The following is a 10,337-nucleotide window of genomic DNA, read 5'->3' as shown; positions in this document are numbered from 1 at the left end:
GATATTCCACATAAATGGTAACAAAAATTGGGCAAGAGTGGCTGTACTAATATCAGACAAAGACTTTAAGTTAAAACCTGTTATAAGACACAAAGATGGACATTATATAATGATAAAAGTGTCTTTTTACCAAGAAGGAATAAGTTATACAAATATATGCACCAAACATTAGAGCTCCTAAATATATGAAACACACATTGACAAAATTGAAGTGTGAAATAGAAAGCTCTATAATAATAGGAGACCAATAACACATTATGAATAATAGAACAACCACACAGAAGATCAGTAAGGAAACAGAGAACTTGAACAACATTATAGACCAATTGGACCTAACAGGCATATACAGAACACTTCACCCAACAGCAAGATACACATTTTTCTCAAGTGCACATGGAACATTCTCCAGATTAGACTATATATTAGACCAGAAAAGTGTCTTAATAAATTTTAAAAGTTGATTATATAAATGATATTTCCAATTAAAATGCAATGAAAATATACATTAATAACAGATGGAAAACTGGAAAATGCAAGAATATTTTGAAATTAAACACACATTTTTTTTTAGAGAGAGAGAGGGAGAGAGAGCATGAGTAGGGATGGGAGAGGGTTAGGGAGAGAGAAAATCTTAAGCAGGCTCCATCCTCAGCACAGAGCCCAACAAAGGGCTTGATCTCATGACCCTGAGATCATGACCTGAGCTGAAATCAAGAGTTGGACACTTAACTGACTGAGCCACTCTAGTGCCCCCAAACAACACACTTTCAAACAACCATTGGGTCATAGTAGAAGTCACAAAAGAATTTAGAAAATTGAGTCAAATGAAAATGAAAATATATCAAACTTAGGGATTCAGCAAAAGCATTGCTAAGTGGGAAATTTATAGTTGTAAATGCTAATTTTAAAAAAGAAGAAAGATCTCAAATCAACAACTTAACTTTACACCTTAAGGAACTGAAAAAGAAGAAGAAACCAAACACAAAGATAGCAGAAGGAAGAAAATAATAATGATTCAAGGAGAGAGAAACAAAATAGAGAACTGAAAACCTGTAGAAAAAGATCAATGAAACCAATAGTTGGTTCATTGAAAATGTAAACAAATTTGACAAGCCTTTAGCTAGATTGACTATGAAAAAAAAGAGAAGGCTCAAATAACTAAAATTGTAAGTGAAGGAGGGATATTACAATAGATTTTACAGAAATAAAAAGTATTATAATAGAGTACTATGAAAAATTGTACACCAAGAAAATCCCACATGAAATGGACAAATTCCTAGAAACATGAAATGTACCAAGACTAAATCATAAAGAAATAGAAAATCTGAACAGACATAAAACTTTAGGAGATTGAATCAATAATCAAAAACCTTCCAATAAAGAAAAGCCGAGGACCAGAAAACTTCACTTGTGAAGTCTACCAAATATTTAAGGAAGAATTAACAATTCTCCTCAAACTCTTCGAAAAAATCGAAGAGGAGGGAACACTTCCAAACTCATTTTATGGTGCCAGCATTACACCACTACCAAATTCCAACAAATACACTGCAAGACAAGAAAACTGCTGACCAATATCCCTGATGAATCTTGCTGCTAAAATCCTCAAGAAACTGGCAGACAGAATTCAACAACCCTTAAAGGATTATACATCATGATTAAGTGGGATATATTCCTGGAATTCAAGGATGGTTCAGCATTCAAATATCAAACAATGTAATACAACATATTAACAGAATGAAGGGACAAAAAACAAACAAACAAAGAGCCAAGACCCCAAAACCATGATCATCTCAATTGATGCAGAAAAACCATTTGACAAAATTTAACACCTTTTCATGATATAAACACTCAACAAACTAGGAATAGAAGGTGACGGCTTCAACATAATAAAGGCCATATGTAAAGAGCCCACAGCTAACATCAGTGGTGAAAGACTGAGAGCTTTCCCTCTAAGATCACGAACTAGACAAGGGACTTATTTTCATCCTCCCATTCAACATGGTACTGCAAATCTCAGCCAGAGCAGTCATTCAAGAAAAAGAAATGAAAGACATCCAAATTGGAAAGGAAGAAGTGAAATTATCTCTGTTCACAGACAACATAATTTTATATGCAGAAAACACTAAAAATTGCACACACTCACACACAAACACATACACACAAAACCTGATAGAACTAATAAACTAATTTAGCAAAGTCACACTATACAAGATCAACATGCAAAAACCAGTTGCATTTCTATGCACCAATGAACAATTTAAAAAGAAATTAAGAAAACAATTCCATTTATGATGGCACTAAAAAGAATAAAATACTTAAGAATAAACTTACCAAGCAGGCAAAAGACATTTCTCCAAAGATTTCCAAATGGCCAAGAATATGAAAACATGCTCAACATCATTTATTGTTAGAGAAATGTAATCAAAACCACAACAAGATACCACCTCACACCCATTAGATGGTTACTGACAAACAACAACAACAAAAAAATAAATAGTGTTGGCAAGGATGTAGAGATATTTGGAACCCTTGTACACTGTTGGTGGGAATCTAAAATGGCTTAGCACTCTGGAAAACAACATGGCAATCCCTCAAAAATTTAAAAAGAGATTTCCATATGATCCACCTTCTCAGTATATACCCAAATGAATTAAAAGCAGGGTCTTGGAGAGATATTTGTGCCCTCATGTTTACAGAGGCATTATTCACAATAGCCAAAGGTTGAAGCAACCTGTTTCATCAGTAGATAAATGGATAAACAAAATATGGTATATGCATACAATGGAATAGTATTCAGCCTTAAAAAGGGAGGAAATTCTTACACCTTGTACAACATGCATGAAACTTGAAGATATTATAAGAAAAATAAGCCAGTCAGAAAAGTACAAATACGTATGAATCCATTTATATGTACCCAGAATAATCAAAATCATAGAGACTGAAAGTAGAACGGGGTAACCAGGGACTGAGGGAAGAGGAAACGGGGAATTGTTTTTTATGGGTATACAGTTGTGGTTTTTTAAGATGAAAAAAGTTCTTTAGATTGGCTGCAGAAAAATGTGAATGTATTTAACATTACTGTATACTTAAAAATGGTTACAGTAGTAAATTTTATTTACATGTATTTGCTACAATTAAAAAATTTTAAGTTACATAGAAAGTTAATAAAGTAATTGACAACCGAGCATAAAAGAACAAAAATTCAGGGCGCCTGGGTGGCTCAGTCGGTTAAGCGACTGCCTTCGGCTCAGGTCGTGATCCTGGAGTCCCGGGATCGAGTCCCGCATCGGGCTCCCTGCTCGGCAGGGAGCCTGCTTCTCCCTCTGACCCTCCCCCCTCTCATGTGCTCTCTCTCATTCTCTCTGTCTCAAATAAATAAATAAAATCTTTAAAAAAAAAAAAAAAGAACAAAAATTCAGATACTCTATCATGTTTGTTAGCATGCTACAGTGCTTAATCATCATAGCTTCCTGTTATTTGGAGCAAAAAGGGAAATGTGATAGCTTTCATAACTCTTTTTTTTTATTATTATGTTATGTTAATCACCATACACTACATCATTAGTTTTTGATGTAGTGTTCCATGATTCATTGTTTGCGCTTAACACCCAGTGCTCCATGCAGAACGTGCCCTCTTCAATACCCATCACTCTTTTACTGAAAGGGGGGAATATTAGTTCTCTGGAAGAGGTATGGTTTTCCTTAGCATGAAATTCTAGTTCTTATTCCTTTGTAGATAGCCTCAGTTATTTTGTTTTGTTTTGTTTTCACTGTTCACTGAAAATATTTTTGATTTTTCTCTTTATCTTTGATATGCAAAATTTTACTATGATGCGTCTCTGTAGGTCTTTTTTTCATTTATTTAGCTTCTGGTGGGCACTATAAATCCAAAGATTTACATCTGAGGAATTTCCTTCCATTATTCTTTTGATTATTTCCTCTCCTTGATTCTTTGTGTTCTCCTCTTCTGCAACTCCTGCTATTCTGCACCATCTACCATAATGCTGTTGGAGTTTCTGGAATTATTTTCCATGTCTTTCTATTTTTCTCTCATACTTTACCCTTTTGCTTTATAATCTGGAAGAATTCCTTAATAATTTTCAATACTCCCACTTTGTAATTGGTTCTTTAGTTATCTCATTCTATTCTCCTCTCTGTGGCTACTACTTCTATTTACAGCATGTTGACAATGGCAGTTACGAGCAAAGATCTAAAAATCCATGTCCTCGTGTCAGGTCAAATATTGAACCAAATATTGGTTCAATATAATACTCTATTTCTTCAAGTTTTAAATTTTAATTTAAATTTTTCATAATAAAGATTAAAATAAATTAAAATATATTTACATATACATTTCTATGTGCATAGGAAAACAAAATTTAAATGATATATATCAAACTATTAACCCTGTTCCCCTCTGGAGTGGAGAATTGGAGTGAAAGGAAGGGAAATTACTGTTTTTTACTTTACACACTTTAAGATTTTTACAGTGAACATACATATTTTTAATTAGGAAAAAATAATGAAAAATTAAAATGTGTAAGATTGCTTTTTACATTTAATTCTTCTTTTAATTAGTTGGTTATATATTATAGATATTTTTCAAATGTATAAAATTTTAAGGAGACTTAAATATTGCTAGAAATGTATAGAAGGAGAAGCATGTAAAAAATGTTATGAGACTAAACTTGAGAATCTTCTTATACACAACATGATACACATCTTATGGATTTTAAAACAAATAAAATAACCCAGTTGCATGGACTCATCCATTATATTTATATTTATTTCTTTAAGGCATCAGAATAATACAGGGCAAGTTACCTACTGGAAATTATTAAATAATCTAGAAGAGTAAATTTACCTCAGATTCAGTTCTTAAATTTTGAGTCTTAGAAAAATACGCTTATTCTATTCGTAACCACTAGGGCTCAGTGTCTTCTTTAAAATGTGAAATTAATGCATTTTAGAAAACAAAATAATCACAAAACTTAATTTAAATTAATACTGAATAGAAAAGAGACTATCTTTCTCATAGTCTCTGGTCTTTAAATTCCAGGGAAATTTTGAAAGATGGGGGTAGGTCCTCATTAAGACACTTATTTCTCTTTCTCCTGAGATGATTGAGAGGAATTTTGTTTGTATATTGAAAAGAAAACTATATTGCCCTGGAGATGGATTTAAATATTTAGTCATTATTTGAATTTCTTCTTGTAGAGTGTTTCCTATATTGTGATAGGCAAGCTCATTGAGCAGAAATGAGCAGAACTGAGCCTCCCGTTGTATGGCTGTGGGTAAACTGAGGCATGGGTTTGGGGCTCTGCATTTGGATGCATGATGCCATCTCTGTCTGTACTTATGGGCACCCTTTCAACATAGCACTTCATATTTTTAGATTTCCAAGGGACTTCAAGGTAAACACAACTATTAGAGTATGCTTTACAGGGTCTTCAAACAGTTCTGCTGCCCAGTGGAAACATTTTGGTTCTCACAGTGAATCTGTCATGTTAACGGGCTTAAAGGTTGGTCACATCTATCAATAGTACTAACAATCTTGTCCTGCAAATACCCTGAAGGAGCATTTTAGGAAGAAGTAATTATGTTCCTCTTGTCATATTCCTGAGTTGACCTAGAGAGAAGGGAATGTCTGCAAACACTTTCTCTGTGAAAAGGAAGTGCTAGAGAGGCAGCATCCTCCTCTACTTGCCCCGGACTCTCTTCCCAGTGGGAAGAGGTCTGGCTGATCAGACTGGACAGTTGTCGGGCCATGCTCTCTACTCAGTGGCCTGCTACAAGCCAGTGTACACGTGACACGTGTGCTCTCACTCTCAGGGCCCAAGAGTGCTCATTTGGTCTGTGGGCACAGCTAGCAGGGCCTGCCCCTGCCAAGGTCACCAGGTCTCTCTCTATTCTCTCTTGGCATGAAGAGTGGGGGTGTGCTCTGAAGGTCTGCTGTCTTCCATTGGGATGGGTGGTGAGAGACCCCGATCTCCAGGCTGGCCCTGACCAGAAAGTCTTAGTAATTTCATTAAATAATTTCATTCCCTCTGTCAATCCATCCTTTGTCTGTTTATCAGCCAGTATCCTAGGGAATAAGGGGCACAGGGATGTGAGTAAAAGGATGCATGCACAAAATCTCATCACAAACCCTCCAAAAGCACTTGACACAGGGAATCAAAACGTATCCTAGAAACTCCTATTGCCTTTACACATATAAATAGTTCCACTATATAGAATATGCCCAGTTCTGGCATTATCCACGCAGATTCACAAATGATACCAGCCGGGCTTGCCTTTAGCAGAGCAGGTGCTTTTCTTTCCCTGGGTGATGTGAGTAAACAAGTACTCCTTTAGTTTTCCCTCAGACAGAAGGGTAAACTTACTGATATGCATATATTTTTAAGATTTTGAAGACTAATTCCATGAGAAAAGATTTTCAGAGGAAGGTTTTTTGTTTGGTTTGGTTTTTTGTTTTTTAGTTTACCTCCTCATCTCCTGACAGAATAATAATCTGTTTATAACAGAGAGTTCTACTGTTCTACAATTAGGGTTGCCAGATTTAGTAAAAACAAAATAAAACAAGATGCCCAGCTAAATTTGAATTTGAATCACAAATACTATATTCAGTATAAGTATGTCCTATGCCATATTTGATGGCATGTACTTATTCTGTGGGACACACTTCTACTAAAAATTATTTGTGTTTACCTGAAATTCATATTTAACTGGGTGCCCTGTATTTTATTTATAGGATTATGAAGAGGCAACCCTCTCGATAGTAGAAGACATTCACCATAGAAGCCAAAGATCTTTTAAAAGCCCAGATGTGTATTAAATCTTTTTCTTTACTGTTAGGCAACTAATAATACTCTTTCCTTCTTTCCTTTCTTCAGCAAATATTTTAGTAAGCATTGATTACATGCCAGATACTGTTTTTGTGCTGGAATAAGAAAATAGGCAAGTCAAAGAAAAAATAAATAGAAATAATATTTTTAAATGATGAAGAAAATAAAATGGGTGTTGTGATAAAGAGTGTCTGAGTGGAGCTGGCTATCTTAGCTCTGACAGTCAGGGAAGTCCCCTTGAAGAGGTACTATTTCAAGAGATTCATAAGGAACAAGAAAGAGGCAGACATAAGAAGTTTTCATAAAAATAAGCTATAAGCAGAAGGAACCATAAATATAGGAACCAGGATCTATTAATTTCCTCTGGATGCTGTAACAAACCACCACAAACTTGGTGGTTTACAACAGAAATCTATTTTCTCACAGTTCTAGAGGCCAGAAGTCTGAAAACAAGGTGTTCACAGGGCCACGCTCCCTCTGGAGGCCGCTAGGAGAGAATCTACTCCCTGTCCCTCCCAGGTTCTGGTGGCTGCAGAATTTCTTGGTTTTTGTCAGAATCGTTCCCATCTTCAAGGCCAGCATCCTCAAAGCTTCTCCTGTGTGAGTGTCTAATATCCCACTGCCTCTTCTTTATAAGGACACCTGTGATGGCATTTAGGGCCCATCTCCCAGGATAATCAATCTCCCCATCTCATGTCATTTAATTTAATCACATTGGCAATCAATCAATCGATCAATCATATCCCTTTTTTTGCCATATAAGGCAACATCCACAGGTTCCAGGGATCAGGACATGGATATATTTTGTAGGTTGGGGGGGAGGGCAATGTGCAGCCTACCACAGTGGGAGGAGCTTGGCATGTCCTAACGGTGTGTGTGGCTGAAGCAGCATGCACCAAGGGGGGAAGGGAAGCATGAAGATTGTGAGGTAGACAGGGCCTGTGGGCCCAGGTAAGGGATTCAGGTTTTAGTTTAATGTCAATGGGCAGCCAGTGAAAGGTTTTAAACAGAGAGTGACAACACTTACCTTTTTAAAAGCGTTTCTTGGGGTGCCTGGGTGGCTCAGTCTGTTAAGCGTTGGTCTCTTGATTTCGGCTCGGGTCATGATCTCAGGGTCATAAGATTGAGCGCCACGTCGGGCTCTGTGCTCAGCACAGAGTCTGCTTGAGATTCTCTCTGTCCCTCTGCCCCTCCCTTTGCTCTCTCTCTCTTAAATAAATAAATAAAATCTTTAAAAAAACAAAAGTGTTTCTCTGGTCACTTCGTGGAGGCTGGGCAGTAACAGGGGCAAGAGTGAAAGGAAATGGACTTGTTAGAGCTGTAGCTCCTACCAGAGGAAGGCAGGCAGGAGCACTGGTAGCTTGGATTCAGGGAGAAGCAGGGGAGAGGAGGAGACAATTTGGACAGAGGGAATAGATTTTGGAAATAGAGTCATAAGTATTTACTGATGAATTAGATAAGGGAGGAAAAGAAAGGAGAGTACCATGGAATTCTCGTAGGTCTGGGGCTAAATATTACTAAGAAGCCGAATGGTGACATTTGATGGAACTGGGTAAGAATCTCCAGTCTGCTCTAGGGAGGGGGTTTCACACAAAGTCAAGGTAAGAGTAGGTTTTGTCTTGTCCTAAAATGCATTTGATAAAGTAAGCATGCTCTTTGGGAAAGAAATACTCTTTTTCTTCCATCCAAAACTGAGTCTTAACAAAGGCATCACACTTCAGAGAAAGGTTAAAAAGAATGGGAGCAGCACCGTTATAAAGATTGATGACGACTTGATGTGCACCTGTTAAAGCTGCGAACCTCTCGCCTTCTCAGTCAGATTCACTTGGCAGGCAGCATCTTTCACATCCAGGGTGAAGAGTGGCTCAGCAACCAGGAAATCCTGTGTACAATGATGTTTTCCACCACATGGTGTTCATCAATAAAGAGTGGATGGCAACAAATCAATGGCTGTGTTGCAAGTTGGGCAGAGATAAGAATGATGGGGAGAACTCCTATCAGGTGTGGGAGTTAGTTCTTGTCTGTGTTGTGTCACCAAAGACCAGTTATCCATGAGCACTGCAAATCATTCCATCCCTCTGGCCTCAGTTTCCTCAACCAAAAGGGGTAAGTGTTGCTGAGAAGGTCAAATGAAATAATAAATGTGCCAGAAACAATGAAGGCCTAACTATAACTTGTCTATATGATATCATATCATATATCAGACCATATTGAATTACATATTTTATCACAACTGATTCCTCTATAACACCTTATACTTAATTATTGCCTTGCAGTAATTTTTTTAGTCAAATTTAATTAAGTAAGTATAAACAACATGGCAATAAAGCAGGTAGATTTTTTGGCAAGTGCTGATGAATTGATCATTAGAGATTGGTACCATGGTTCACTGACTCATATTCATGTGTCCTTTATCTGGAAAGAGAAAATGGTCAGCTCCTGATGCCCTCAGTCTGATACAAAAGATTCCAGCCTAAAACATGATACACCAGGGTCATGCCAGCTCAAATATGTTGCAGATGACTTCATTAAAAGATCAAAGTATTAATGAAGGTCACTTCTAGTATTTTTTAAAAGATTTTATTGTTCATTTGTCAGAGAGAGAGAGAGAGAATGGCAGGCAGAGGGAGAAGCAGACTCCATGCTGAGCAGGGAGCTCGATGTGGGACTCGATCCTAGGACCCTGATATCATGACCTGAGCCGAAGGCAGATGCTTAACCAACTGAGCCACCCAGGCGCCCCATGAAGGTCACTTCTAGCCAAGTGTTAGGACTTGAAAAAGTAGTCATTATTTCCAAAGGCAAGTTGGGTCGATCTGTCTGACTGAAATAATAAAAAGTTTTATTTGGTTAAAAAAAAGTTTAATATGGTTCTTGATGATTTTATTTGTGTAAAATAACTTATTGTTTCAGGTTTCTATCAAGTAGATTTGAGGAGATAACTGTGACCAACTGGCAGCCTTCAGCCATGTCTGTGGCTACCCTGATATCCCACAGGAGAGAAAATAGTGTTGGAGAGAAAATAGTGGAATTCTATGTCCTTTCATATACAACATCATTTAAGAACAATAAAATACAAATGATAAATTATAAATGTGATTTGATTTTCTCCACAACCTGTCTCATCAACTAAGATTTGTTCACAAAATTAAAAAGTTAGATTTATAAGCTAATATTCTAAAACATATGCCATCTAAATTCACTAATTCATGAATGAGTTACCTTTTAAATATTGCCTGTTTTATCTAGGAGCTATTGTCACATCTTTTTACATTTCTTTTCAAAAGTCCAATCTCTATCTTCTTTTTTGTTTTCATTTGGCCTTCTGTTTTGATAGAAAAGATGAAATGTCATATTTAATTTAAAATCAATATTTTCTGAGGCCGTGCTGCAGGCAGATCTGGAGCTGGACTTATAGTACAGTCCAATCAAGCATCTGCCCAAAATATGTCTTCAAAAATAATTTATCATAACTCTGGCTATAGTAACAGGA

The sequence above is a fragment of the Neomonachus schauinslandi genome, chromosome 5 (assembly GCF_002201575.2).
Source record: "Neomonachus schauinslandi chromosome 5, ASM220157v2, whole genome shotgun sequence".
Taxonomy (NCBI): domain Eukaryota; kingdom Metazoa; phylum Chordata; class Mammalia; order Carnivora; family Phocidae; genus Neomonachus; species Neomonachus schauinslandi.
Note: the sequence above shows the minus strand (reverse complement) of the source record.